Source organism: Syzygium oleosum, unplaced genomic scaffold (genome assembly GCF_021117445.2).
Source record: "Syzygium oleosum isolate NSW1041296 unplaced genomic scaffold, Sole_v2.1 Sole_v2.51, whole genome shotgun sequence".
Lineage (NCBI taxonomy): Eukaryota > Viridiplantae > Streptophyta > Magnoliopsida > Myrtales > Myrtaceae > Syzygium > Syzygium oleosum.
In genome coordinates, this window is record NW_026607535.1 from 699,133 (window position 1) to 717,618 (window position 18,486).

At 39.6% G+C, this 18,486-nt stretch overlaps 1 pseudogene; it reads left to right on the forward strand.

The window, feature by feature from the left end:
• Window positions 1–255: 255 nt before the first annotated feature.
• LOC115661865 (probable LRR receptor-like serine/threonine-protein kinase At3g47570) lies at window positions 256–6,998 on the forward strand (annotated as a pseudogene).
• Window positions 6,999–18,486: the final 11,488 nt, after the last annotated feature.

Consider the following 18,486-nt stretch of genomic DNA (forward strand, 5'->3'; position numbering starts at 1 on the left):
AGCTTAGTTGGCTCCAAATCTTTGTTAATCAGCTTGGAAGTAGAAAACCTGGAGACTTGAGCTTCCTTTGCTCGTGAACTAATAGCACCAAGTTAGATAAGGTGGGTATTGATAGAAACGAGTTTGGTGGGGGTGTTACCTAAATGCATAGGTAATTTATCCACCACTCTCACAGTATTTTATTTAAGCGGGAATCTAATTTTTGGCGAGCTTCCAGAAGAAATTGGGAATTTTGTCAACCTGGAGACGTTGAATATGGGTCACAACCAGCTTTCAGGTGTTATCCCCTCTAATTTGGGGAATCTACACAATACAGCGAAATTGGGATTAAGTGATAACAACCTGGGAGGGACAATTCCATCTTCTTTGGGAAATCTAACCAAGTTGATTATATTATCTCTTGGGGGGAACAACTTTCATGGGCAAATTCCTTCACAACTATCAAACTGCCGGTCTCTTGATGTACTTGATCTGTCTAGTAACAATCTTAGTGGTGCCATACCCCCACAGCTTATAGGTCTCTCATCATTAACTATCAAGCTAGATTTGTCTCGTAACCATCTAACTGGGGTTCTACCCACAGAAGTTGGCAACTTGAGAACTTTGAATGGGTTGGATATCTCGAATAATTTGTTGGTAGGTGAAATCCCAAGAAGTTTAGGTGCTTGCACTGGACTAACATCATTGAGGATGGGGGGCAACTTCTTCCATAGGTCCATTCCTCAATCAATCAGATCGTTAGGAGGCGTTGAAGAACTAGATCTTTCATGCAACAATTTGTCAGGTCGGATTCCAAAATTTTTAGCGGTATTTCACTCCTTAAAACTTTTGAATTTGTCATACAATAAGTTTGAAGGCATGCTACCACGTGAAGGAATCTTTAAGAATGCTACCGGTACTTCTATTGTTGGGAACAATGAACTCTGTGGCGGGCTGCCAGAATTTCACCTCCCCGATTGCATCTACAAGAGCTCTAAGAGTAGAAAAATCAATATAGTGATATTGTCCACTTCTATTATTTCCGGGGGTCTTGTAGTGGCTGTTATTTTTGCTTTTATATATCTTTGTTGGTTGAAGAAGAAAGTAAATGAACCAATTTCGAGTTCGATGCATGATTCAGCTCCGAACATATCTTATGGAACACTCTTAAAAGCAACCAACGGTTTTTCTTCAACGAATTTGATCGGTGTTGGGAGCTTTGGTTCTGTTTACAAGGGGATACTTGGGGACGACGAAACTCTTGTTGCCATGAAGGTACTTCATTTAGTCCGTCACAGTGCTCTGAAGAGCTTCATAGTTGAGTGTGAGGCATTCAAAAACATTAAGCATCGAAATCTTTTGAAGATATTGACAGTATGCTCGGGTATTGATTATCAAGGAAACGATTTCAAGGCCTTAGTCTATGAATTCATGGAGAATGGAAGCCTGGAACAGTGGCTACACCCGAACGCAACATCATCTCACGGGAATGAGCTTTCGAAAAAGTTGAATTTCATACGGAGGATAAGTATTACTATTGGTGTTGCTTCTGCACTGGATTATCTTCATCACCAGTGCCACTTCCCCGTCCTTCATTATGATATAAAGCCAAGCAATATACTCTTAGATGCTGAGATGGTCGCACATGTTGGTGATTTTGGATTGGTGAAATTCCTTCTTGGATCATCCCTTGCTACTGTAGCTAACCGGATGAGCTCGGTGGGTCTTAGAGGGATAGTTGGTTATACTCCACCAGGTAATCTATCTACTTTTTTATTCTAATGATTTGAGCTCCATGTTCTTTTTTATGATCAACACTCCTATTTTTTTTTTTTACTCCTATTTTTCATCTCCACTATGATCAAAATGTGTGGCAGAATATGCAATGGGATGCGAGGTCTCAAGAGAAGGTGATGTCTACAGTTACGGCATCCTCTTGCTAGAGATGTTCACAGGATTGAGTCCCACCGATAACAGATTCGGAGACAATTTGACTCTTCATAGTTTTGTCGCAGCGGCTTTGCCTGAATGAGTGTTAGAAGTTACGGATCGGATTCTGCTTCCAGAAAGAGAGAGTCGTTTTGACCCTGATAGTCCTCGGCATTGCACTACAAAAAAACAAGAGTTTTCCAACGAAATTTCCAACGAAAAATTCGTCAAAATTCGTTGGAAAACGAATTTCCAACGAATTTTCCAACGAAAAAAAATTCGTTGGTAATTAGTCGTCGCAAAATTTTCCGACAAAAAATTTAAATTTTCGTTGGTAATTTCCAACGAAATTCTTTCGTTGGAAAAAATTCGTTGGAAACATTCGTTGGAAATATTCGTGGGAAAAATTCGTTGGAAAATTCGTTGGAAAATTCGTTGGTAATTTCCAACGAAAATAGTGACGAAAAAAAATTTCAATTTTCGTTGGTAATTTCCGACGAAAATTAATTCGTGGCAAATTTCGTCGCTAAATATCGTTGGAAAAATTCGTTGCAAAATATTCGTTGCAAAAATCGTCGGAAATCCGCTAAATTTTCCGACAAAAAAATACAATTCTCGTTGGTAATTTCCGACGAAAAACAACTTCGTTGGAAATCCCGAATTTTTCGAAAAACAATTTTTTTTTTTTACTTTCCAACGAAAAAAAGATTCGTTGGAAATCGCGAATTTTTGCGAAAAATAATTTTCGGTGATAATTTCCAACGAAAAAAAAATTCGTTGGAAATCCCGCATTTTTCCGACAAAAAAATTTCGTTGGTAATTTCCAACGAAAAAAAAAAAATTCGTTGGAAATCCCTCATATTTCGGCCAAGAAATTACAATTTTCGTTTTTAATTTCCAACGAAAAAAAAACTTCGTTGGAAAACCCGAATTTTTCCGACAAAAAAAATTTTCGTTGGTAATTTCCGACGAAAAAAAAAATCGTTGGAAATCTCGAATTTTTCCGACAAATGAATTTTCGTTGGTAATTTCCGACAAAAATAAAATTCGTTGGAAATCTCGAATATTTCCCACAATAAATTACAATTTTCGTTGTTAATTTCCGACGAAAAAAAAATTCGTTGGAAATGTGGGATTTTTCCGACAAAAATTTTTCGTTGTTAATTTCCAACGAAAAAAAAATTCGTTGGAAATTTCGAATATTTCCCACACAAAATTACAATTTTCGTTTTGAATTTCCAACGAAAAACAAATTCGTTGGAAATTGCGAACTTTTCCGACAAACAATTTTCGTTGGTAATTTCCGATGAAAAAAAAATTCGTTGGAAATTGGGAATTTTTCTCAAAAACAATTTTCGTGTTAATTTCCAACGAAAAAAAAATTCGTTGGAAATCTCGAATTTTTCCGACAAACGAATTTTCGTTGGTAATTTCCAACAAAAATAAAATTCGTTGGAAATCGCTAATATTTCCCACACGAAATTACAATTTTCGTTTTTAATTTCAAACGAAAAAAAAATTCGTTGGAAATTGCGAACTTTTCCGACAAACAATTTTCGTTGGTAATTTCCGACGAAAAAAAAATTCGTTGGAAATCGGGAATTTTTCTCACAAACAATTTTCGTGTTAATTTCTAACGAAAAAAAAATTCGTTGGAAATCTCGAATTTTTCCGACAAACGAATTTTCGTTGGTAATTTCCGACAAAATTAAAATTTGTTGGAAATCCCGAATATTTCCCACAATAAATTACAATTTTCGTTGTTAATTTCCGACGAAAAAAAAATTCGTTGGAAATGTGGGATTTTTCCGACAAAAATTTTTTCGTTGTTAATTTCCAACGAAAAAAAAATTCGTTGGAAATTTCGAATATTTCCCACACGAAATTACAATTTTCGTTTTTAATTTCCAACGAAAAAAAAATTCGTTGGAAATTGCGAACTTTTCCGACAAATAATTTTCGTTGGTAATTTCCGAAGAAAAAAAAATTCGTTGGAAATCGGGAATTTTTCTCACAAACAATTTTCGTGTTAATTTCCAACGAAAAAAAAATTCGTTGGAAATCTCGAATTTTTCCGACAAACGAATTTTCGTTGGTAATTTCCGACAAAAATAAAATTCGTTGGAAATCCCGAATATTTCCCACAATAAATTACAATTTTCGTTGTTAATTTCCGACAAAAATTTTTCGTTGTTAATTTCCAACGAAAAAAAATTCGTTGGAAATTTCGAATATTTCCCACACGAAATTACAATTTTCGTTTTTAATTTCCAACGAAAAAAAAATTCGTTGGAAATTGCGAACTTTTCCGACAAATAAATTTCGTTGGTAATTTCCGACGAAAAAAAAATTCGTTGGAAATCGGGAATTTTTCTCACAAACAATTTTCGTGTTAATTTCCAACGAAAAAAAAAATTCGTTGGAAATCTCGAATTTTTCCGACAAACGAATTTTCGTTGGTAATTTCCGACAAAAATAAAATTCGTTGGAAATCCCGAATATTTCCCACAATAAATTACAATTTTCGTTGTTAATTTCCGACGAAAAAAAAATTCGTTGGAAATGTGGGATTTTTCCGACAAAAATTTTTCCTTGTTAATTTCCAACGAAAAAAAATTGTTAGAAATCGCAATTTTTCCGACAAAAAATTGCAAGTTTCGTTGGTAATTTCCGACGAAAATTTAATTCGTTGGAAAAATAATATATAAATTGTTTTTTTTTCCAACGAAAAATAATATATAAATTCATCCTTATTCGTTGCAAAAAAATCGTGGAAAATCCGCGAAATTTTCATCCAAAAAGTTAAAATTTTCGTTGGTAATTTCCAACGAAAACAACATTTGTGGGAAAATACGTTGCAAAATTTGACGCTAATTATTCGATGCAAAAATCGTTGGAAATTCGATTTTTTTCCATCAAAAAAATTCAATTTTCGTTGGTAATTTGCAACGAAAGCTATTCGTGACAAAATTTGTCGCTAAGTTTGCGACGAATTTTATTTAGCGATAATTTCGATTTTAAATCTAATTATTATCAATATTAATTTTTTTTTTGGTAAGAAAGCAATAGTAATTTCTACAATGCATAAGTTGCAAAGTCTCATATGATGATATTCGATTTTCAATCTCATAATACGAAGAGGCAGCTAAGCACTAATGAACATAAGGTAATACATTCAAAACATTGAAAGAACGCGGGACAACCATAAAAACGTTGGCAGTTTTGGTACTCGAGAATGAACTAGGAAGGACTGACAATAAAATCATCAGCATCATCATCATCACCATCACCATTCGCCGCATCATTTTGTGGCTCAGCATTATGCCCATCATCAATTGGATTAATATGAGGTAGAGGAGGAACCTCATTGCGATCGATGTCGAGATGTCGCATGACAATTTGCGCTTGTTGTTGCATCACCCTTATTTGTTCGTCCTTCCGTCCAAGTAAATACTTCGTTTCTTCGTCCTTTCGTACAAGCAATCGCTTGCTTGGCTCAATTCTTGGGTTATCTCGCTCCTCACGTTGTGTCCTCCTTGAAACAGCTGCATTGGAGGACGAAGTTGCACCAACCTTCGATTTGTACATCCTTGACAAGGATCCCATCCCAAATATTTTTCCTCCTTTCATCCCACCCGCTGCCTCCACCCATAATGCCATACTGTCAACCGATGGCTCAGACACAGCACGACCGTCACCACCATCACCACCACCATCACCACCATCACCACCACCACCACCACCACCACCACCATCACCACCATCACCACCAGCAATGCTCATTAAAAGTTCATCATATTTTTCCTATATTAACATTATAGATGGAAATAAAATAAATTCATATATATTACCATAAATATTAAAACATTCATGATTTTCATTCTAGTTTCCTATAAGTCCGAACTATAACCTTACATACCTTAGTAGCTTTTGCTCGAGCGCCAGTCCATGTCTTATCTTTTTTTTGGAATGTGCGTTCAAATGTAGCTGTAAAAGTGGGTTCCGTCCCCAATTCATCTGCCTACAAAATATAAACATAAATGACTAATCATTACATTAAATGCACCGACATGTATAAACAGACTTACCATTCTTCTTTTATGCTCCCCGATGCTGATAGAGCCCCAAGCATATGTGGCGGACGCTTGCATTCCGTCACTAGAACTAGAAGCTCGATTCTTCTTGTTCTGTTCACACCTTAGCTTATACTTCTCAGTTTCCCAAGTTCTTGTAATTTCCATCCAATTGTCAGTTGTAAAAAAGGTCGGCTTTTCATTTTTTCTCTTTGCTCTATTTATCACATATCGCATGTGATCACCGATTTTCTTCTTGAAAATTCTTTTAACCTCATCCTCTTCCATTTCATCCCACGTGAACTTACGCTACAATTAATAGAAAAACAACTGAAAATTATCCACTAGGGTCACATGTCACATATCCATTACAATGTACCAGACAATTCGTGACAAAATTCATTATTGACCATCAATATGCTACACCGAACTTAGTTTGTGAAGGAAGACAACACTAACCTTAAACTCATTCCACCACAAAGTCTTTAGTTTCATGGGAGCGCCGCTAAAAGTAATAAACTGGCCCATCCAATGCTTATTGACTATTTTATTCAGTTCCCTCACAACATGCGTAGAATCCGTGAATCGAAAACATGTTATAACAATACGGACAATGAGACAATGAAGCATATGGATAATTCGCAACACGAACAATTTTATTTACATCGATAATTTATATATACGTAAAAAAATGAAGTACTTACGAATCTCCACATGGGCATATAATGAATCGGGTATCTTCTTCATCATTCGAGTGTTGCGGCGAAGAAGAAAGTGGAACCGAAGGAGATCGATCGGAGACGGCGAAGTAAATTCGGTTCGCATGTCCCGAGGTTCTACCCTAATATGTTGTTGAGGGTCGAAGGATGGGCCAATGTGTTCGTGTTGTCCATGAACATGTTGTGGTTGAGGGTTACATAAATGGGCAGGGAAGAGGACGTGGTCGGGACGAGGGACGAGCCGGAAGGGGCTAATCTTCTTTGCGAACCCGAACCACGCAGAGACCTCCACGTTTAAACCGACAAGTAGGAAGGTTAGACAAATATATTTAAAAATATGAACATATATTAGGGACTGAAAATGACATTAGCCATTTTGCTTACCATTTTGTTTAATAGAGCAATAAATAAACTCGACAAAATGAAACAAACCGACTATCGCCTCTGATAAATAGCAATCTTTGGTCCACGTTGAAACAACCTATTAAAATTTGGACCGCATCAGATTCCACGAAAAATAAAATGAAGCATATTAAATGTGCAGAACGAATTACAACAAGTATCAACTCTGATGCCACATTTATGCAAATTTATGCCCCAAATATGTTATTTCGCACAATTCTAGTACAGACCTAAAAAAAAAAAGATCACAAATTACGTTCAATAAGTAAATTTGCCACAAATGCAACACATTAATTTGTTCCCTCTATAAGCATCGTTTTACCAAATTTTATATGCTAACACAAAAATCATTAAAAAAAACGACAACTCGTGTCGAAATCATAGCCGCGAGTCCCCCTCCGGCGAGGTCGCCCGACACCACCCTCCGGCGACCCTCCTCCGGCGAGCTGGCCGGCGACCCCCCTCGGCGAGCCGGCCGGCGACCCCTTCTCCGGCGAGCTCACCGGCGACCGGCCCCGCACGGCCGGCCGACCCCCTCCGGGCGAGCCGGGCGGGCGACCCCCCACGGCCAGCCGGCGGCGGCGACCCACCCCCCCAGCGCACCGTGGCCGGCGAGCCCCCTCACGGTCGGCTCGCCGGCTACCCCCCACGGCCACCGGGCGGCGAACCCCCCCTCACGGCTGCGGCTCGCCGGCGACCCCCCCACCCACGGCCGGCCGCCCGCGACCCCCCACACGGCCGCTCGCCCGCGACCACCCCACCCACGGCCACTCGCCCGCAACCCCCCCCACACGGCCAGGCTCGCGGCGACAACCCCCTCCGGCCCCCTCGCTACGACCCACGGCCTCCCGGCCATCTAGGCGGCCACCCCCACCAGCCAACTCCGCCGCGAGCCCCTCCCCCGGCCAAGTCCGCCGCGACACCTGCCACCCCCTCACGGCCGCGTCACCATTTTATTCACACAATATATAGTTTAGAGTTACCTACCGGGCTGGGCAAAGTCGACGGCGACGTGGACGACGAAGGCGGCGACGGCGAGGAGGACGGCTCTTAGGAGATTCGTGGCGATATTGTTCTTGCAACAAAATGGGGTGTCGGCGAAAATAGACTAAGTGCAAAATTTCCAACGAATGTCAAATTCGTGGGAAATTTCCAACGAATGTGAAATTCGTGGGAAATTTCCAACGAATGTGAAATTCGTGGGAAATTTCCCACGAATTTTTTCAATTCGTTGGAAATTTTCACGAATTTTAGGAAATTTCCCACTAATTTGAATTTCGTGGGAAATTTTGGTGGGAAATTTCCAACGAATTTCAATTTCGTTGGAAATTTCCCACCAAAATTTCCCACGAAATTCAAATTAGTGGGAAATTTCCTAAAATTGGTGGAAAATTTCCAACGAATTTGTAATTCGTTGGAAATTGCGTACGATTTTAAAATATTTCGATGTAATTCAAGGCAAATTTCCAACGATTTTTAATTCGTTGGAAATGTCCCACGAAATTTCCAACGAAATTGAAGTTAGTGGGAAATTTCCGAAAATTTGAAATTCGTGAGAAAATTGCTGGAAAATTTCCCACGAATTTCAATTTTGTGGGAAATTTCCAACGACTTTGGACGTCGTTGGAAATTTCCTACGGTTTCTCCCACAAATTTCATATTCGTGGCAAAATATTTGCTTATATATTTTTTTGCGGGAAAATTATTTTGAGATTTCCAACGAATTGATAGTTCGTTGGAAATTTTTCCAACAAAATGGAAATTGGTTGGAAATCTTTCCAACAAAATGCAAATTCGTTGGAAATGTTTCCAACGAATTGGGATGTCGTTGGAAACTTTTCCAACGAAAATATAATTCGTTGGAAATTATTCCAACCAATTTCGATTTCGTTGGAAACGGTTCCAACGAATGAAAATTCGTTGGAAATTTTTCCAATGAAATACAAAGTCGTTGGCAATTTTTCCAACGAAATACTATGTCGTTGGAAATTTTTCCAACGAAATGCAATGTCGTTGGAAATGTTTCCAACGAATTTGGATTTCGTTGGAAATGGTTTCCAACGAATGCAAATTCGTTGGAAAAATTTCCAACGACATTGCATTTCGTTGGAAAAATTTCTAACGAATTTGGATTTCGTTGGAAATTTTTTCCAACGAATGAAAATTCGTTGGAAATGTTTCCAACGAAATGAAAATTCGTTGGAAATGTTTCCAACGAAATGAAAATTCGTTGGAAATGTTTCCAACGAATTGGGATGTCGTTGGAAACTTTTCCAACGAAAATATAATTCGTTGGAAATTATTCCAACCAATTTCGATTTCGTTGGAAACGGTTCCAACGAATGAAAATTCGTTGGAAATTTTTCCAATGAAATACAAAGTCGTTGGCAATTTTTCCAACGAAATACTATGTCGTTGGAAAAAATTTCCAACGAAATCCAAATTCGTTGGAAATGTTTCCAACGAATTTGGATTTCGTTGGAAATTTTTCCAACGAAATGCAATGTCGTTGGAAATGTTTCCAACGAACTTGGATTTCGTTGGAAATGGTTTCCAACGAATGCAAATTCGTTGGAAAAATTTCCAACGACATTGCATTTCGTTGGAAAAATTTCCAACGAATTTGGATTTCGTTGGAAATTTTTTCCAACGAATTTGGATTTCGTTGGAAATTTTTTCCAACGAATGAAAATTCATTGGAAATGTTTCCAACGAAATGTAAATTCGTTGGAAATTTTTCCAACGAAATGTAAATTCGTTGGAAATTTTTCCAACGAAATGTAAATTCGTTGGAAATGTTTCCAACGAATTTTGATTTCGTTGGAAACATTTCCAACGAATTTTGATTTCGTTGGAATTTTTTCCAACGAAATGATAATTCGTTGGAAATTTTTCCAACGAAATGCTAATTCGTTGCAAAATTCTAATATTTTTCCCTACTATTTTAATTCTGTGGCGAATTAGTCATGATTCTAATTATAACAACAACGACGACAACAACAATAACAAAAATTTATGAGAAAAAAAAAACATGTCGCAATAATAATAATAATTGCACATAAATAGTGAAAAGTATCAAAAATCATATTCTTCATCTTCATCTTCATCTTCATCTTCATCTGCAGCTTCGTCTTCGTCTTCGTCTTCGTCTTCGTCTTCGTCTACTTCATGCGCATCATCTTCATCATCTGTCTCATAATCAAGTTCTATACCAACTTCAAAATTTGATTCGCGAATTTCAGTTGGATCCACATCGATCATCGCTCCACATGGATCTCGTAAAGTTGGAATGGTATATTCATCGGTTTCAATCGTGTGACAAACTTTCTCTTGTTGATATTTGTGTCCTTCCAAGTGTTCCTCGATTTTTTTCCGTGCTTTGGTTTTACATACAAAGACACCAATCGGCTTTGTCACGTTTCAAACTAGGATATGATGCATAATATACTTGAATTGCTTGTTGTGCTAAGACAAATGGTTCATATTTCATATATCTTTTCTTGTGATTTACTTCAACCAAATTAAACTTCGTATGCACATTCATTCCTTTGACGGGGTCGAACCATATGCACTTAAATAACACAACCCGCAAAATTAATGGTCCATGGTACTCTATCTCTACGATTTCATCCAACAACCCATAAAAATCATCTTTCGAACTGCCACCATTGGATGACTGAACACACACACCACTATTCATTGTGGCTTTTCCCATTCCATATGTTCGAGTGTGAAAATTGTACCCGTTTATGAAATATGCTGGCCAAGTTCGTACTCGGACTTTGGACCCTACGCCGATGATATAGCAATCCTTGCTCCGTCGCATGATCATGATTACTGTGAATCTAAGGTCACATACGTAATGTCAATAATATATATTTTAATATATGATGTATAAAAAATTCGAATAACTTGCATTTCTTCCACATACAACTTACATATGTTGTGAACCATGTTGCAAATTGTTCCTGGCACAAACGGTCGAACTCATTCGGTGGTAGTCCAAACATTGAATTTTGGAAAATCCTATTAACAAATACCATTTATATATTAGCAAATCTTTGACACACAATACATATACTTACAAATGTACACTTACTTGAAGTATGGCTCAACTTACGGACGGTTCAATAAAATATATGTATGGGTGCCCGCTTTTCTTCACCGTTAAGTGCGAAACTTACTTGCGCCGCTTGGTCGACCCAAATAATTGAAAATAGAGAATGATTTGCAATTGGGATCAATGGGGCCCTCATCATTTCTTCCCGCTCTCCGCCTCTTGCACCTTGCACGTGCGGCTCAAAATAGTATGATGCAAATGTTGTCACTTCTTCCACAATATATGCATTACAAATTGAAGCTTCGACACATGCCTTATTCTTCACTTTTGTCTTCAAATGATATAAGAACCTAGTTGCAATACAAAAAAATTTATCGGAATATAATATATAATGAAGTACTTTAAAATTTATTTAACAAAAAACTTACCTCTCAAATGGATACATCCATCGAAATTGGACGGGACCTGCAACTTTGGCCTCATAAGGCAAGTGAACTAAGAGATGCTCCATTGAATCAAAGAACGATGGAGGAAATATCCTTTCTAAGTTGCAAAGAATAATTGGAATATCTCTCTCTAGTTTCTCCATATGTGATGCTTTCAACGCTGTTGAGCAAATATCGTGCAGGAAATTACTTAACTTTGTAATGGCGCCCCAAACAAAGTTTGGTAAAAGTTCCTTGAAGGCTATTGGAATTAGTCTTTCCATAAATACGTGACAATCATGACTCTTCAGACCTATCAACTTGCATTCATTCAAATCAACGCATCTCCCTAGATTCGAAGCATATCCATCAGGAAATCGCACCGATTTCAACCATTGACAAACGACCCGTCTCTCGCTCCTTGTCCAATGTATAAACTGCTTTTGGTTTTGGTCCCCTGCTGCTTGCATCCACATCTAGTGTTGGCCGATCGCAAATATCCCTCATATCTTTTCTTGCGTTCAAGTTGTCTTTTGTTTTTCCAGTGACATCCATCACAGTATTTATGACATTATCAAAAACGTTCTTCTCTATGTGCATGACGTCAAGATTATGATGAATAAGATGGGCCTTCCAATATGGTAGATCCCAAAATATACTGCGCTTAGTCCATTTATGTGTACTTTCGTACCCAATAGTTGTGCCGTGAGGGTTTTCAACAACCGTTGGAAACTCCTGCACTCGCTCCCAAATTTGATCACCGGTCAACCTCAATGGTGGATGTGTTCTTTCGATCCTATTCTTGATAAACTCTTTTTTATTCCTTCTGAATGTATGCTTTAGCGGCAAAAATTGCCTATGACAGTCAAAATAGCTGGCCTTCTTACCGTGCTTTAATCTGAATGACTTCGATATCTCCATACATATCGGACATCCTAAGATCCCAGCTGTACTCCATCCAGATAACATTCCATAAGCTGGAAAGTCATTTATCGTCCAAAGAAGAGCAGCCTTCATTACAAATGTTTGATCGGTAGAAACGTCATACGTAGGGACACCTTCATCCCATAGCCGTTGTAACTCTTCAATCAATGGTTGCATATAAACATCTATCAACTTTTTCGGATTTTGCGGGCCGTACCACGATCAATGTCAAAAACATATAAGGTGTCTTCATGCACATACCGGGTGGAAGATTGTACGGAGTTAAGATAATCGGCCAACATGAATAACTTTTTCCGATTTCCCAAATGGGGCAAAACCATCAGCACACGACCTAACCCGATGTTTCGAGGCTCTATCGCAAACTCGGGATATGTTCTATCAAATTGTTTCCATGCCTCTCGCATCCGAAGGATGACACATTAGATCCTCTTCTGTTTCATGATTTGCATGCCAAGTCATGTGTTCAACAGTAGCTTGAGACGCATAAAGCCTTTGCAACCTAGGGATTAAGGGCAAGTAGAACATTTGTTTACATGGTCTACGCTTCTGATTACGACCTTGCCGCCTGTTAATCTTGTACCTAGGTTGGCTGCAGAATTTGCAAGATTCTGCATTTTCATCATCTCTCCAATATAACATACAACCCATACTACATACATCAATCCTTACAACTGGAAGACCTAAATTTTCCACTAGCTTTTTCATATCGTAAAAGTCACTTGGCATGATGTTATCACGAGGCATTGTTTCCCGCATTACTTCAACAAAAGAGTTGAAGCAATCCACGACACATTATGCTCGCCTTGATATTTAACGGTCTTTCTTGTCACCGATACTTTCGTGTGATTGTCACAACTCGCCCATAAAGGTTCATCTGCTGTTTTCAACTCTTCCCATAACCGATTAGATTGAAAAGTTCCATCACACACATTCTCATCAAAACCTGTAACTCCTGCCTCTTCCAATTGTGATGCATGACTAGTTCCCACTTGTTCAAGTGGAGGAGCTAAACTAGTACTTGCATGATTCGATTCTGGAAAAAAATTATGGCCTGCTTCATCAAACACCATCCCCTGATATGGATTCAATTGGTCATAATAGCTACATTCTTCCCTAACAAACATTTGGTCGCTTCTTCGATATCCGCCATCAGATATAAATGGTTCACCGTGGTAAGTCCAATTATAATAGTTCGGAGTAAACCCAAATCTACAAAGATGTTCTCTAACTATGTCAATGTCTTGAAATTTTCCATTACTGCACTTTCTACATGGACACCTTAACTTATTTCCATCCATGAACTCATATTTATTACTAGCAAAGTCCAAAAATAGTTCCACCCCGATTCGAAACTCATCGGTCAATCCTTGACGTCCAGGTAGGTTCTTATTATACATCCAACCCCTGTCTCTTTGCATTGTGTCTGTATAAAAATAAAAAAATTCCCGTACAATATTAAAAATATCATATCTATTGTTTAATATTGTTAATTAAAACCATAAAATTCTAACAATTACAATTTTCTTTTTTACGAAATAATTACTTTCAACTTGAAAAAAATGAAAAAATTACCATGTCAAGAAAACTTACCAAGTATTTGACTGAAACTTTTGTAATAGAAAGTGATCTATTTGATGAGAATTGCAACGTTCACTTGGATTGCGAGACCTTCAAATAGACACGTACCTGAAATAAAAACAAATGACTTAAAATTAATTTTTTAATTATCTTTTATATTTTCTCTTTTTTTTTCTTTTTCTTTTTTTTTTGTCCTTTCTTCTTGGCCGGTCGCCGGTCCGGCGACCGGCGAGCTCGCCTGGGCAAGTTCTGGGCGACATCGAGCTCGCCATGGCCGGCGAGCTCGCCCGGAGCTCGCCCGGATCGGGCGAGCTCGAGCTCGCCGGCCATGGCGAGCTCGGCCCTCGCCCGATCTTAGGCGAGGGCCGCCTAAGCCGCGGGCGAGCATTAGCTCGCCCGGATCTCGGGCGAGCTCGAGCTCGCCGGCCATGGCGAGCTCGGCCCTCGCCCGGTGCCGGCGAGGGCCAGCCAAGCCGCCGGCGAGCTCGAGGTCGCCCGGATCTCGCGAGTGCGGGCGAGCCGGAGCTCGCCGGCCATGGCGAGCTCGGCCCTCGCCGGTGCCGCGATGGCCAGCCAAGCCGCCGGCGAGCTCGAGCTCGCCCGGATCTCGCCGAGAGTGCGGGCGAGCCGGAGCTCGCCGGCCATGGCGAGCTCCGCCCTCGCCGCCGGCGAGCTCGCCCGGATCTCGCCCGGATCCGGGCGACCTCGAGCTCGCCGGCCATGGCGAGCTCGGCCCTCGCCGATGCGGCGAGGGCCAGCCTAAGCCGCCGCTAGCTCGGCCCTCGCCGGTCTGCGAGGAGCCATAGCCGCCGGCGAGCTCGAGGCTCGCCATGGCGGCGAGGCCCGGATCTCGCCCAGCATCCGGGCGAGCTCGGGCTCAGCCGGTGCCGCGAGGGCGGCGTCGCCGCTGGCGGGGGCCGAGCTCGCCATGGCCGGCGAGGCTAGCCCGCTTTGTGCGTCGGCGAGGTTGACCGACGGCCATGGCCAGGCCACCGGACCTCGCCCCATGGCCGGCGATCGGCCAAACCAGTGAGGAAAGGAAAAATTTTTTTTTAATAACACCAACAAATACAAATCCAGCGAAGAATAATTTTTCGACGAACCGTTTTCGTCGCCAATTATTCATGAAATTAGCCACGACACTTACCGGCGAAAAAGCTTTACCGAGATTGATTTGCGCGTGCACCGATAAGTAATTCGAGAGAAATTAAAGAGAGAGACGGAGAGAGAACAGCGAGAGGATAAGAGGAATCAGTCGACAGAGAGAAATTAGGGGTCGGGACAGATATCAAATACATCATATTTCGTATTGCAAATTTGCCACGAATAAAATTCGTCGGAAATTTCCGACGAAAATTTTTTCGTCGCAAAAATTCGTTGGAAATTTGCGACGAAAAAAATTTCGTCGCAAAAATTCGTTGGAAATTTGCGACGAAAAAATTTTCGTTGGAAATTTGCAACGAAAAGTTCCACGAAAAATAAAATCGTCGGAAATTTCTGACGAAAATTTTTTCGTCGGAAAATTTCGTCGGAGATTTCCGACGAAAAATGCTCCGTCGGAAAATTTCGTCGGAAATTTCCGACGAAAAGTGCTCCGTCGGAAATTTCGTCGGAAATTTCCGACGAAACATTTTCGTCGGAAATTTCCGACGAAGCAATTTTCGTCGGAAATTTCCGACGAATTTATTTTTCGTTGGAATTTTCGTTGCAAATTTCCAACGAAAATTTTTTCGTCGGAAATTTTCGTCGGAAAAACCCGATTTTTTTGTAGTGTTGGCTTTCCGAAAGCAATGTCATATTTAAAGAGTGTTTGGTTATGATATATGATATTGGCGTCGCTTGTTCCAGTGAAGTGCCCGGAAAACGGATGAGCACCAGCGTTGTTGCAAATCAGCTGCAAAAGATTAGGGATAAACTCTTTGCAATGGGTTTACATGAACAAGATGAACTACCGGAGGTATACGATAAGTTTCTTAACCTCTCTTGTCTTCATTATTTTGTTTTGCTTATGCTAGTGCAAACATACAGGTAAAATGTGGAGCAGAATAGAGAATCGATCATGCATTTTCAATTGATTGTCATTCCTCATCTGTATATGTATTAAGCTGGCACGTGCACCACAGTGCAGAGACCTTTTAGTGACATCTATTAAAATTGGTCTCGAGTTTGAGAATACGACGAAACCCAACCTGAGTTGAGGTGTGGGAAAGTCTGGCCATATAAAGATAGTTCGAATTGGACTTTGAAAATGTGTAGCTGGAGAGAAGCAGTCGTATCTGTTGGAAGATGATAGTCTTATTATTATTCCTCATCAGCACAGATATTGCACTAGCCTATCATGATGCACAGTCTTGAGCATTGTTATGACATTTAAAGATCAGTCTAAAATGTTCACTTGTTTTATTGGTATGAAGCTCATTTAGACATATAAAAACTAATCAACTATCGGCTACTTTCAATTGATGTCCATGATCAAGCTTTTTCAATGTATGAATAGATGTTCTTAGGAGTTCATTTTAACGCATTAAGATTGTGTGGGGTTTCATATACATAAATCCTAATCTGTCTCCATTTTTATTGGAAATTTATCTTTTCCCCTTGCAAATCCTAACTTTTGTCCAGGCTTTCTAACTCAGAGGAGTACCTGGTTTCTTTCTACAGCTTCACTAGGATTCGCAATGTGTAGCTGAAGTTGTGCGAGACAGTTGGAGATGAGTGATGTTGCAGTCGAGCCAAGTATCTCTTTCAGATTCTGCTTAAATTGGCAAGTGCTCTGTTTGGGAGAAGTAAATGATAGTCTGGAAAATAAAAGAATATACAGCTTCCAGATTCAGCTTCCTTGTATTAATTAAATCGAGAAACAGGTCCGCACGATTAATATATTAAGCAGGAACTTTACCATAATGGTTTAGCATAACTAGTCTGTCGGAATTCTCATCTGCATTTTATGCTAGTGTGTTTTCTGATGAGATCTGCGGAGGTGCTGTTTCTAAAGTTCGCCACTTTCATTACTCTTGTTTTGCCACAATTTTTCCTTCTCTCGTTCATTCATTTCTTGTTGCGATAGAACTTGTTTGATGATACAAAACGTGTTGCTAGTGTCTGATATAAATTCTAACCAACCAAAAATCACCGGCACGTACAATCATGTCCTCATCAGGGAGTATTAATCGGCTCAAGACCAGAAAGAACTATAGGCATTTCATTACAATGGAGATAATCCGACGCATGCAATGCTCGTAGTCTCTGAAGAGAAGACTCATATTCTTTGTCTCGTCACGTCCCTCGTTCCTTACCAAATCTTCCAAGCTTCCAATGACCAAAACTCCATAAACAACGCCCGCCAAATCGTGGCCGGAGATGGTTGGCACATACCTGAACAAAAGCTCAGTCAGGCACAGCGACCCTGACCATTTTTACCTTGAAATTCATCTGTAGTTTTCGAAAGGGCTTTCATAGGACACAACTGGAAGAGAATTCTCGTTAGGAGTTGAAGCAGAAGACTCTCATTCTGAAAATGGGCCAAGGATACTGATGACCACTAACACTGGTACTCCTAACAGCACTGAAAAAATTAGGCACCCACCAGTTTCAAGGACATGCCTCCTTTCCTCTTCTTGGATAGCTTTCAAGGACACCATTCTAGAAGTAACTTGCTTGAACTCTTTTCATATTTGGGATTGAAGTTTTGTTTCATGATTAGCTGTTACTTACTGTGCATAAGTCTTACTATTGAGCACCTCAAGTTATTAAAAACATACCTTAACCTCATTTGTATTTTTCCTATGATTAGTTTTTTTTATTATAGTTTTAAGAAACTAATTTTCACACCAAAACCTTAAACCGGGAGGCAGGAGCTTAGCAACCAACTCGAACTAGCTTTTGTTTGGTGAGTGAATTTCACTTGTAGTCACTAAGTTTCGATTTATATCTTATGACGAAGTCGTTGAACTTTGATTTTAATTGCCCAAGAGATTGAATATTCATCTTTTGCAATTAATGTGTTTCAACCGGAGTTCAACCACTTTTGGTATAAGATACCAACATGGCCACCATGCCTCATGAAGTCTAAGTAGATGCCACTTCTTTTTTTTTCCCACTTTGAGCTAACTTGAATCGTAAGTCAATATCATATGATTGTCACATTAGCACTTTATCAAGAAGTCAGTCAAATTTCGATAAGAATACATGAAATGCAAAGAAATACCAAATTAGTATAACATTAACGAAAGCTAAAGTCCACTAATGCACATGATTAGTTGTAAAAATATATTGAAGTTTATTGATCGAAAGTGAAAATTACTCATCAAAAGTTTTTCTGTTTTTGCCAAATTACTCATCATAAAATGACCTGTCAAATTCATCACAACAACCGT